General features: G+C 46.7%; 1 long non-coding RNA gene across 1 annotated transcript in view; it reads right to left on the bottom strand.

Moving 5' to 3' along the window:
* LOC137553481 (uncharacterized) overlaps positions 1–12,227 on the bottom strand; it is an 86,136-nt gene that overhangs the window by 41,272 nt on the left and 32,637 nt on the right. The window lies entirely within an intron of this gene.

Genomic DNA, 12,227 nt, shown 5'->3' with positions numbered 1-12,227 from the left:
TGCTCAGGGAATTGCAACGCTCTCTGCTGTCATTAAGCTGCTCTGCTGTAGCAACACCACTGGCGTAACAATAGGGGAAGCAGCCCCTGCCCCCGCGAGGGGGCTCGGGGCCCCCCTGGGGCCCGTTCATGACCCTTTGGGGAGGCAGGAGGGGTCGCAGCATGAAGGAAGAGCTTTGCACATCAGCGGGGAGGGGGGACAGTCCCCCCCTCCTTCACCTCGGGCTCTCCCCTCTGCGCTCCCCCTCCTGCATCTATCTAAGTGGCAGCAGCAGCGGCAGCAGCTATAATTGCCTCCATTAACCACGAAGGTCGCCTATCTGCAAGGGCTTCTCCGATCTGCAAGGGCTTCACATTATTTCCTTCTCCGATCTGCAAGGGCTTCACATTACTTTCTGTTAAAACAGGAAGTAATGTGAAGCCCTTGCAGATCGGAGACCTCCGGTGGTGAATGGAGGTAATTATAGCTGCCGCCGCTGCTGCCACTAAGATAGATGCAGGAAGGGGAGCCCAGAGGGTAGAGCCCGAGGTGAGGGAGGGGTTGGGACTGTCCCCCCTCCCCGCTGATGTGCAATGCTTTCCCCTCATGCTGCGACCCCACCTGCCCCCCAAAACGGCCATGAGCGGGACCCAGGGGGGAGGGGCACTCAAATTCTTGCAGGGGGGCCCGGTAACTTCTAGTTATGCCCCTGAGCAACACAGCTTAGTAAATCAACCTTGCTGTTTCTTAAGCCCACTACATAGCATGCATGGTGCAATTAGCACAACCTGCATTACTAGGGTAACGTGTGCCATGCAAGTAGCGTTAGGCATGTTACCCTAGCAACATTAACATTGCCTAAGTAATGCAGATTGCTACGTAGTTGGTACTAAGAGCTAAAATCTATGAACTATTGCCTCTGTATCTCTTTTCTGCTCTCAGTCATTTTCTGCTAGGAAAATGTTTTATGGCTGTAATTCCTTATCATCGAGGGTTACACTATAGTCTGACCCGGTCCCATCCCAGACAGAAACTGCCACTTGCATACCTGATTTTGAACATTTTCAGGCAGAGAAAGTAAAAAAGGAACACAGCATAGCTTTTGTGTGCTTGGCACTGTACGTACATATGTCATCATGTCACATGTCACCTCGGGTGTCCTTTAAAAGTCATGACCAGAGACCACATTAAGAGGGAAAATGTTTTTCAGAGCAAGGGCTTCTACTTTAGGCATAAGTGTGTAGACACGCAAAATAACTGTTGCCCTAAATGATCATGCATAAATCATTAGAGCGACAGATCTGGCATGAGCACTATGCAGAATGATTGTTTAATAGAGAGGGGAGGAGGCACAACAGGGTGTTGCATAAGCGATAGGCTTCCAGGGGGCGGTAAGTAGAGGAAAAGTGCGCTCATTCCATCTTTATTCATTGGTTGTCAATAAACATGGGGGGGGGGGGGAGCTGTATATAAGCTAAATTCTCAACCATGGTGGTGCTGAACAACTATCTTGGCTGTGGATTGTCTAGCATGTATACAGTTGTATACATTCTCTTCAGCCTTTGAAGCAGGCATGTATGACCATACTATATGATAGCTACAAGCAGCAGTGAGTGTGTTGGCTGCAGGAGCATTATAAACACTGATGACTATCGTGTCTATCGGTCATTAGAATTATCAATTTATTTTAGTGATATATTTACCTGTTCCTAAATTTAGCACTGACTTTTATTTCAGATAAATTTTAGCTCTGTTAATTAACACCCAAACGAAACCCATTGTGCTCTAATACTCTCTACATTATATTGCACATCCCTATTCACTAGTTAATAAACATTGCTGACAGCTGGAGTAATTGTGAGTGCTGATATTCTTCTGACATTTCTACAAGATAGACTATATCTTGGTCATAAAGAGTTTAGTGTTCTATGTATATACTGTATTTATATGCGTGTGTCAAATATCCTCAGTGCCCCCAGGTGCATGGACGTGTGCACACAAAACTACAGGAAAAAAGTGGTAGAATGCAAACAAAGCTCACATTAATTAGAAATACTGTGGAAGGATATATATATATATATCCTCAACAGGGCAGTTTCTAGGCTAAATTGTGCAGGTGCCCCAGTATAGGTAGCCAGTATAGTTGCCCCCAGTATAGGCTAGCCCAGTAGGTGACTCCAGTGTAGGTAGCCAGTATAGTTGCCCTCAGTATAGGTTAGCCAGGTAGGTGCCTCCAGTATTTCCAGTGTAGGTAGCCAGTATAGTTGCCCCCAGTATAAGTTAGCCAGGTAGGTGCCTCCAGTATAGGTAGCCAGTGTAGTTGCCCTCAGTGTAGGTTAGCCAGGTAGGTGTCTCCAGTATAGGTAGCCAGTATAGTTGCCCACAATATAGGTTAGCCAGGTAGGTGTCTCCAGTATAGGTAGCAGTATAGTTGCCCACAATATAGGCTAACCAGGTACGTGCCTCCAGTATAGGTAGCCTGTATAGTTGCCCCCAGTATAGGTTAGCTAGGAAGGTGCCTCCAGTATAGGTAGCCAGCCCAGTATATTTGCCCCAGTATAGGTTAGCCAGGCAGGTGCCTCCAGTATAGGGAGCCAGGCATAGGCGAAGCCGAAGAGAGCGGGCATAGCACAGTAACAACTCACCTTCCAGGATCCTGCAGCCTCCATTTTCTTCTTTTCCCAGGCATCTGTGGCATTGATAACAGTGCCCCCTGTGAGTACATGTGGTTATGTCCTCACAGGGGGTGCTGTTACCAACACGACAGACGCCTGGGAGAGGAAGAAGAAAGAGGCTTCGGGGATTCCGGAAGGTGTGTTCATTACTGCACTATGCCCACTGTCCCCCGCCGCTGCGTCCCATCCCGCGGCATTCTGGGCAGTCGCCCAGTCTGCCTGCCCCTATGATTGGGGCTGCTCCTTAACTCCTTATGGATTAACATACCACAGTCTTGTAAAAGGAACATAAAGGGAGCCCATACTTATTGGTATTTGGTCACTCTCTGAATGCTGGGGCTGCTGACAGTGCGAGGTAAGTGCTGCAAAAACATTAATTTGCTGTGTGGCAAAGGAAAGTAGTTAATGAGGTGTAACAGTTTTTCAACAAACTCATCTCTTCCCTGGGCTTCAACTGTCACCTATACGCAGATGACACTCAGATCTACCATCATACCAAGGACCTCTCCAGCACCATGAATAAGGTATTCTCCTGCCACTCAACCATCTCATCCTGGAAGTCTGCCAAGTTCCTGAAGATAAACTTGGGAAAAAAAAATAACTCATTTTCCCACCCTGCGCAATCTCACCCCCTGTTGACATCTATGTCACTGTCAACTGTACAATCATCCGCCCGACCTCACAGGCCCTCTGCCTGGATGTCACCATGGACTCCACCCTCTCAATCACACCCAGATCCAGACCATTACTAAGGCCAACAATTTCCATTTAGGCAACATCTCCAAGATCCGACCCTTCCTTACCCTGGACACTGCCAAACTTCTCGTCCATGCGCTTATCTCCCGCCTGGTCTACTGCAACACCCTCCTGTCAGACCTCCCTCTGAACCACATTGCCATCATGAATGCAACAGCCAGGCCCATTTACTCCTCCCACTACTTCATCTCAGCTTCTACTTCCTGAGGTAAAGGTCCCACCCCTACCTATCTTGGGCTGCTTGGCTGATCATGTAACTCTCCTCAGAAGTGCAGCAGCTAGTAAGTTTTCCTTACAGCAGTGTCCGATGTCAGTGTTGTTTTAAGCAGTTTGCATATACTGTATAGCAGGAGTGGAACAAGTAGTCGACCCTCTTCAGTGCTACAGTTGGCTTCCCTTATCATAACTGGTGTGTGTATATTCAGGTAAGAAGAGCAAGGAGCACATGGCAATTTTACAGATCTTTCAGGAATACACACACTGACAGCTGCTGTTGGGTTTGCTTCAAAGGGAGATTTAAGGACTACAACTGCTTGAAATAAAGTGTTAAATCAAACATCTGCTTTACATTACAGTTTTCAAGGGAATATCGTGGGAAAAGATATACAGAGAATTGAATTAATTATGTCATTTCAGCTTGCATACATAAAAATCCTCTACTACGCACTCATATTTGCATATTACGTATTAGTGCATATTGATGTGCGTTTCCTTATCACTGTAAATGCCATAAATGACATCGCTGAAGCTACAGTCACAAACAGTTCTAAGAAAATGGCACAGTCTATTATTTTATGGCTAAAAGATTATTTCTTCTGACATGTACTAATGCGTGCAGGTCATAGGGGAATTTGCTGGCTGTCTTCAGGACAAAGGTAAGTAAGGAAGATGCTACCAATACAGAAATGTGTTTACATCTTTGCACTGGGAACTTTTTGTGGTGTTCTGGGCTACAAAATAATCTTGAAGAGGGAATCATAAATAAGCATTCATCGAATATGCACAAAACAACGAGCAGCCTAGGGGTTTGCATGTATTCAAGCACAGTACAGTCACAGCGCAAATGCAAGTGATCACAATGTGTGGGCATTGCACTCTAATTACATTTAGCCTGAGCCGGCAGCCAACCAACCAACAACTGAGTTCAAAACAATCCGAATTCCGAAATGAACGTCAAACCCAGCACAACTGCTCAGCTTGCATTTGAAATAAGAGAAAAATAAAGTAGAAGGCTCCTGGGATTCTGTGGGAAAATCAATGAATAAGAAGGGTATACATTTCTCACAGACACAACGTCAAACGTTAAAACATCCTGTTTATCGACTACAGATTTAAAATGGTTTTAATAAAGACCATGTACCTGTCTTAATATAAAACACTGGGATCAGTCATGTTTTACTTACAAAAACTTTCTACAATTAAACAATCACTGCTACTGGATCTGTTGGTGCCAAATGCCAATATCATCTGCTTGCTACAGTTTATGTACACTTTGCTAAAAGTACTTTTAGGAAGAGGTAATTAATTTTATACATAATGGTATGTAATAGAGCAGTGCTACCATATCCTGAAAATTGTTCTGAATATGCATGAGCCTCGGTTCCCACTATAGCGGAAAACCAACATTTTTTGTCAGTATTACCGCGTCGGAACACTGACAGTGAACAGATCCTATTTTATAAATACGATTTGTTCACACTTGCGTAATGGAAAGAATCACACAACGGAATGCATTTTTGTACGGTCTGCAGTTTTTCAGGACAAGCGCCATGCATTCCTCATATAGCCAATGGTGGAGACGCATCTGCCCCCAAGCTCCAACCAGACCACAAAGGGACCATCAGAGCAGAAATTACACGGTCTAATCCTGCTGGCTGTTGGGAGTCCAGCTCAAGTGGGAACCTAGCCTTAGGGCCTGTTTCCACTACGCGTAGATTGGATGCAGAATGGATGCAGAAAAACGTACTCCATTGAATGCCTATGGGAAAATCTGCATCAGAAAAATCGCGTTTACTGGAAACAGGCAAATAGGCATTCATTGGAGTCCGTTTTTCGGAATCCATTCTGCATCCAATCTGCGTGTAGTGGAAACAGGCCCTAAGTGTAAACAGGCGATAAGCTTTCATTGGAGTCAGCATCCAATCTGCATGTAGTGGAAACAGGTCCTAAAGTGTTTGGGTGAAGTGTGTAGTGGTAAATTCATTAGCTATGGGCACCCCTGCCCTCATCTAACATGGCCTCTAAATATTTTTTAGGTTTAGAGAGTGCTTTCAGTGCAGGTGATGCTAGTCCACTGTGATATGGGCAATACGTGATCTTCCTTCCTTGGTGGCAGCAGCTCTTGCACAGGATGAAAATTTGTGAGTAGTGCTAGTTTAGGACACATGTTTATAGACTGTGACTAGACCTACTTTTGCTGAAGCCGGGATCCACAAATTTACTGAGTCATCATTACACGTGTTTGCTGGATACAAAGTGGAATGACCTATTTTTGAGCAATTACCAAACTGTGTTTGGGTCTTCTACTGTACCAGTTTTATGTTTCTAACAGCTGTGAAATATGGATTTGCCACCTAATAGGTTAAGGCCTCGTTCACATAAAAACCCACAGATGGCCGTGCGATCGGAGCGCAATGCATACGGTCGCACGCAATCTGCGTTTGTATGTGTTGCGTGGCTGATCTCATTCACTTTTAATGAACGGGTCAGCTGCGTATTGCGCAAAAAATGCGTGCCATATGCGTTTTCGGACCGCACTGGTCCACAACGCATGCAGTGTGAACATCAGACAGTGCAGTCTATGCACTTCTGATGTTCGTGCGTGTCTGCCTCCTGCACGTGTTGCTGAAATCTGGACAGCAACGTATGTAGTGTGAACGGGGCCTTAGTGATTGGAGAGGTTATTAGTTTGAGTCCTTGTATTTTAACTTTATTAATAGTGTCCTCTAGGGATGCTCGGATGTGCCTCATCCACGAATTCGGCAATCCGCGTGGTTGCAAAAAAAAAATCCGCATTCGGCCCCGCCGCATGCAGATTTTCGTCCACGCAACCACGCGGATTTTCTGCCGTGAATGGCGTAACCACGCGTGGATTCCCGCCCGGAGGCGGATTTTCTTTTAACGTTAATAACAAAGCCCCCATACATGCTACAATCCCCCAAATTGCATGGATTATCGAGGTGATAAGGGGCAACATAACTTCAAAATTTTTTTTTTTTTTTAATGGCTTTTAAAGACAAATCACCACTGTAAATGGGGCTATTAATTGGTAATACGTGGTTTTAAAAAGGGATATACGCGTTAAGCAATCAAAGAGGTGAAGGCGAGTTCCAATGGCACTTGGCGGCGAAGGTACCGCTGGAGGAGGATGAGTGGCTGACGCCAAAAAGGCCCCAGAGAGGTTTTTGTAATTTGTTTTTGTTTTTTTTTGGTTTTTTGCAGCAATTAGCAATGACATCGCAGCAGAGTTGTCAGTGGACACGGGCAGTGTGAACGCAGAGTGCAGTGGTGGTAGCGACTGAGTCAGGAGAAGGACTATGCGGGAGGTCAGTTCAGCAGCGCAGAAGGACCACGGCAACATACTGGTAGTAGTAGTAGCAGCACAGCGTCATAGTGCTGGCCAAAAAATTAAATGCACCCGGTGACCCGGGCAGTGTGAACGCAGACAGAGTACATTGGTGGAAGCGAGTGAGTCAGGAGGAGGAGGACAATGCGGGCGGTCAATTCAGCAGCACAGAAGGACCATGGCAACATACTGGTGGTAGTAGTAGCAGCACAGCGTCATAGGGCTGGCCAAAAAATTAAATGCACCCGGTGACCCGGGCAGTGTGAACGCAGACAGAGTACATTGGTGGAAGCGATTGAGTCAGGAGGAGGAGGACAATGCGGGCGGTCAGTTCAGCAGCACAGAAGGACCATGGCAACATACTGGTGGTAGTAGTAGTAGCACTGAAGGATGCAGTGGGCACAGCAGTGGGCACTGGATATACAACTAGGTCACTGAAGGATGCAGTGGGCACACAAGGATGTCACACTGTGTAATGAGATGCTTATATGCCAGGGAGCGAGCAGTGGGCACTGGGCACGGCACAAGGTCACTGACAGAATGAATGAACAGCGCTGGCAGAGAGTGGCGGTGCCGGCGGTGTGACTGGCTGCCTGCAAATAGTACAAGTGAAGTGTATAACTGTCACTGAAATAATATACAAGTGTGTAATGAGATGCTTATATGCCAGCGAGCGAGCAGTGGGCACTGGGCACGGCACAAGGTCACTGACAGAATGAATGAACAGCGCTGGCAGAGAGTGGCGGCGCCGGCGGTGTGACTGGCTGCCTGCAAATAGTACAAGTGTATAACTGTCACTGGAATATACAAGTGAACACTGCAGCTGCACTAACCTGCCTGCCTGCACTACACACAGATAATCCCCACTCCCACTACACTGACTACACTGCAGCACTGAACCTGCCTGCACTACACACAATTAAATAATCACTAGACTCCCACACTCCCACTACACTACACTGACTACAACTAACTACAGCAATCACTCACTGACTAGCTAACTGTGTACAGTATAAGAGCAGTGTTAGCAAAAAAAACCGCTTTGTTTTTAACACAATAAATGCACTTGCTCAAACAACAACGGCCTGGAGATAATCCTCTCAGCACCACAGTCTAGCAAGGACAGAGCTTTTCCATCATGGCCGCCGCTTTATATTCAGGAGGGAAGGGCATAGCTCCCCTCCTGTGATTGGTTGCTAGGGCCTGGCTGGGGCCCTCTGATTGGCCTGCAATGTGTCACTTCCACATAGTTTGACGCATTTCCGCTAACCACTAAGCTAAGTTCAGCGCCGGGTTTCACGAGCGTGAATGCGGATTTCTGTCCGCATTCACGCGAAGCCGAAGCAGATTTTCGTGGTTGAAAATCTATTCACGGCTTAGCGTGTCCGAGGCGGAATGCGTCAAAATGGTGAGCACCACTGGTGTCCTCAGATTTTAATGATTATTTTTGGTATACTAGTAGCATTGAGTTCCTAATCCTAACATTTGTAAAGCGCTTTTTTCCTGTTGGACTCAAAGTGCTCAAGACCTGCAGCCACTAAGGGGGGCTCAAGGGGCCACCCTGCAGTGTTAGGACGTCTTGCCCAAGGACTTCTAACTGAATAGGTACTGACCCTAGCCAGGATTCGTACCCTCCCATGTCAATGGCAGAGCCTTTAACCAGTACACCATACAGACAGTTATTGTGGTGAATACCTTGAATTCTCCCATTAGTCACAAACAACATGATTCTTTTGATATACTTATAAGCTATACTGAGGACAACCACTAAATCAGTGGCGTAGCTAAGGAGCTGTGGGCTCCCGGTGTAAGTTTTACATGCCCCCCCCCCCCCCCCCAAGCACTCTGTAGATAACAATTGATACGGTGCACCAAAACCTGCCAAAGACAACCACAGTGTTAGAGGTGCAAGAAGGGGATGGGGAACAGCTTGTTAATGATTATTATTATTCAAAGCATCTATAGAAGTGATTATTACAACCACAGGACCAATAGAGAGCTAATACTGTGATAGAGGGTGGACCCTTCGGGGCCCCTCTGGCCCAAGGGCCCCAGTGCGGTCGCTACCTCTGCACCCCCTATTGCTACGCCACTGTACCAGATATGCAATTAGGGAAAACCTGAAACCCCAATGGAAAAAACTATGGGTCAACCCTAGCAGGCCAGCAAGAGATCACTGTCTCCAATCATCAATCATATAGGATTAGTCTGCACATAAACAAATGCATATTAAGCAACGGTGGCATGGCAAGCCTCCTGGTTAAACCTGTTCATAACCGATAACCAGTATGAGCAGGCTAATGAGGGAACCTCAGTGGTTTGTGAACGGCAAAGCTTCAAGTCAGAAATCAAGGCATCTAATTAGATATAGGCTGAGGCTGTGTGGCTCCTCTTTTTTTTCTGGTTCTTAATGTGCAATTAGCATGACCCATATTAGCTAGGTAAAGCCTGCATTGCTATTGTAACACATTACGCTGTATGTGTGGCATTACCTAGGTAATTCAGGTCATGATAATTGTGCAATGCATGCTACATAGTCAACATAAGTACTGGAAAAAATTGCCATGTGCAGGGAGTTTGCCTCTGGTTAGTGAATATGGCCCTATGTGCATACATAACACCACTGGGTATTTTCTGCCCAGGACTTCCCTTATAGTTCAGTATGGTTTCTTTTTGTTTTGGGTGAGGGGAAATTTAGGGTTAGGTGCTAAAGGGGAGTGGTTAAGACACAGATGCAGAATGTTGATGCCAATCAATTATTTTGGCGAGGAATGCAGTAGAAGGGTTTGGGTTGCGTCACAGAGGGGGAATCGTTTTTTATGTTGGGGGGACTTAATTGGTTGGGATTGTTTCTTAAGTCAGAACTCTTTGCCATCTCTGTCCCCTTTGCCTCCAGTGTCCTCCTCTGTGTCACCTCTGTTCTGATGTGCCTCCTCTGCACCCCTCTGTGCCTCCTTGTCTCCTTATGTCCCCCTTATGCCTCCATGTGTCCCCCAGTGCCATCATATGCCCCCATGTGCCATCGTGAGTCCCTCTGTGCCTCCATGGTTCCTCCTGTGCCATATATCCCACTTGTGCCTCCATGTGTCCGCCTGTGCCATCATTCGTCCCCCTTGTGCCTCCATGTGTCCCCCTGTGCCATCATATGTCCCCCTTGTGCTTCAATGTGTCCAAATCGTGCCTCCCTGTGTCTCCTTGTGCCTCCATGTGTCCGCCTGTGCCATCATATGTCCCACTTGTGCCTCCATGTGTCCAAATCGTGCCTCCCCTTGTTCCCCTTGTGCCTCCATGTGTCCCCTTGTTCCTCCACTAGGGAGAGAGGTGAGCGGTGAAGAGATGGATGGACAGCATTTTACTCCAGCGGGGAGGTGAGTTAAAGCACAGACGTGGCTGTGTTCCCACTAGTCTGCATGGGGAGTTGTGTTTCTGGGGGCGCAGGAGGGGGCCACGCAGCGAGATCTTCGCGGGTTGTTCATAAGTCAGGGACTAACTGCACTGCTAATCTTTTAGGCTAAGTTCACAGTGGGACGTTAACCACTTAAGCCCGAAGGGTTGACATTTTTTTACATCCGAGCAACTTTCACCCCCAATTCATTTGCCAATAACTTTATCACTACTCATCACAATTAATTGATCTATATCTTGTTTTTTCCGCCACCAATTAGGCTTTCTGTGGGTGGTACATTTTGCTAAGAGCCACTTTACTGTAAATGCATTTTAACAGGAAGAATAAGAAAAAAATGGAAAAAATTCATTATTTCTCAGTTTTCAGCCATTATAGTTTTAAAATAATACATGCCTCCATAATTAAAACTCACGTATTGTATTTGCCCATATGCCCCGGGTATTTCACCGTTAAAATTATGTCCCTATCACAATGTATGGCGACAATATTTTATTTGGAAATAAAGGTGCATTTTTTCCGTTTTGCATCCATCACTGTTTAGAAGCCCATAATTTATTAAATCATATTGATATACTCCTTTGACATGCATATTTAAAAAGTTCAGACCCTTAGGTAACTATTTATGTTTTTTTTTTTTTTTTTATTATTGTAATTTTTTTTTTTTTTTAATTTAAACTTGTATGTGGGTATTTTTTGGTGTGGGAGGTAAACAGGTTTTTTTCTTATATATTTATATGTTTAATTTGAATTTTTTTTTTTTACAGGTGTAATTTGCTATTTGGCCACAAGATGGCCAGAATCAAAAAGTCCTGGGAGCGATCGATCTCGCTCCCAGGCAGAAGAAAGGAGCCCAGAGCTCAGAAAAGCCGCAGCATCTGAAGAGACGCTGTCGGCTTTTCTCCGGGGAGGGTCCGATCAGCGAAAGGGATTTATAATCCCTTTCACTGATCGGTAATCTAGCGGCCAGCAGCGGGGGCGCGCACGGGGGGGCCCGCGGGAGCACGCGCGACCCGCGGGAGTGCGCGCAGCCCAACTGGACGAGAAATCTCGTCCAGTTGGGCTTAAGTGGTTAAAGTCGCGCGTTAAAACAACATTTAATGCAGAATAACTCACTGCAATGAAAAATCAATGCCCTGTTCACAGTGCACACGTTGCGTTGGTGTCTAACGCTGCACGTTAAAGAGAACCCGAGGTGGGAATTACTTTTACTATTGGGGCACAGAGGCTGGTTGTGCGCACTAAGACCAGCCTCTGTTGCCCCATCGTGTGTCTCCATGTCCCCCCTGCTCGCCGCTATACCCCCCGCATTGCTGGCGACACGCAGCGTGTCGCCAGCTCAATGTTTACCTTTCGCTGTCAGTCAGCGCTGCTCCCCTGCCTCCTCCGCATCGGCGCACCCGCCCGTGTCCCTTCCCTCCCGCTGATAGGAGGGAAGTGACGCGGCGGGTGGCGCCGATGCGGAGGAGGCGGGGGAGCGGCGCTGACTGACAGCGAAAGGTAAACATTGAGCTGGCGACACAGCCAGCAATGCGGGGGGTATAGCGGCGAGCAGGGGGGACATGGAGGCACACGATGGGGCAACAGAGGCTGGTCTTAGTGCGCACAACCAGCCTCTGTGCCCCAATAGTAAAAGTAATTCCCACCTCGGGTTCTCTTTAAGTAAAAGTAATGCATGCAGTGCGTTATACACGTTATTAGCTGCGTTGGACTGTTTGCACATGCTCAGTAATGACTTGCAAGCATACTTTTCATTGCCTGTATATTTTACTGTATCTGCTGTATGTGACGGTAACGCTGCGTTGCCACTTTTTGGGCGCGTTGCGTTGTAAGCTTGCGGTGCGACTTT

This window comes from Hyperolius riggenbachi, chromosome 1 (genome assembly GCF_040937935.1).
Source record: "Hyperolius riggenbachi isolate aHypRig1 chromosome 1, aHypRig1.pri, whole genome shotgun sequence".
NCBI lineage: Eukaryota > Metazoa > Chordata > Amphibia > Anura > Hyperoliidae > Hyperolius > Hyperolius riggenbachi.
Note: the sequence above shows the minus strand (reverse complement) of the source record. Positions and strands in the feature narration are given on the sequence as shown.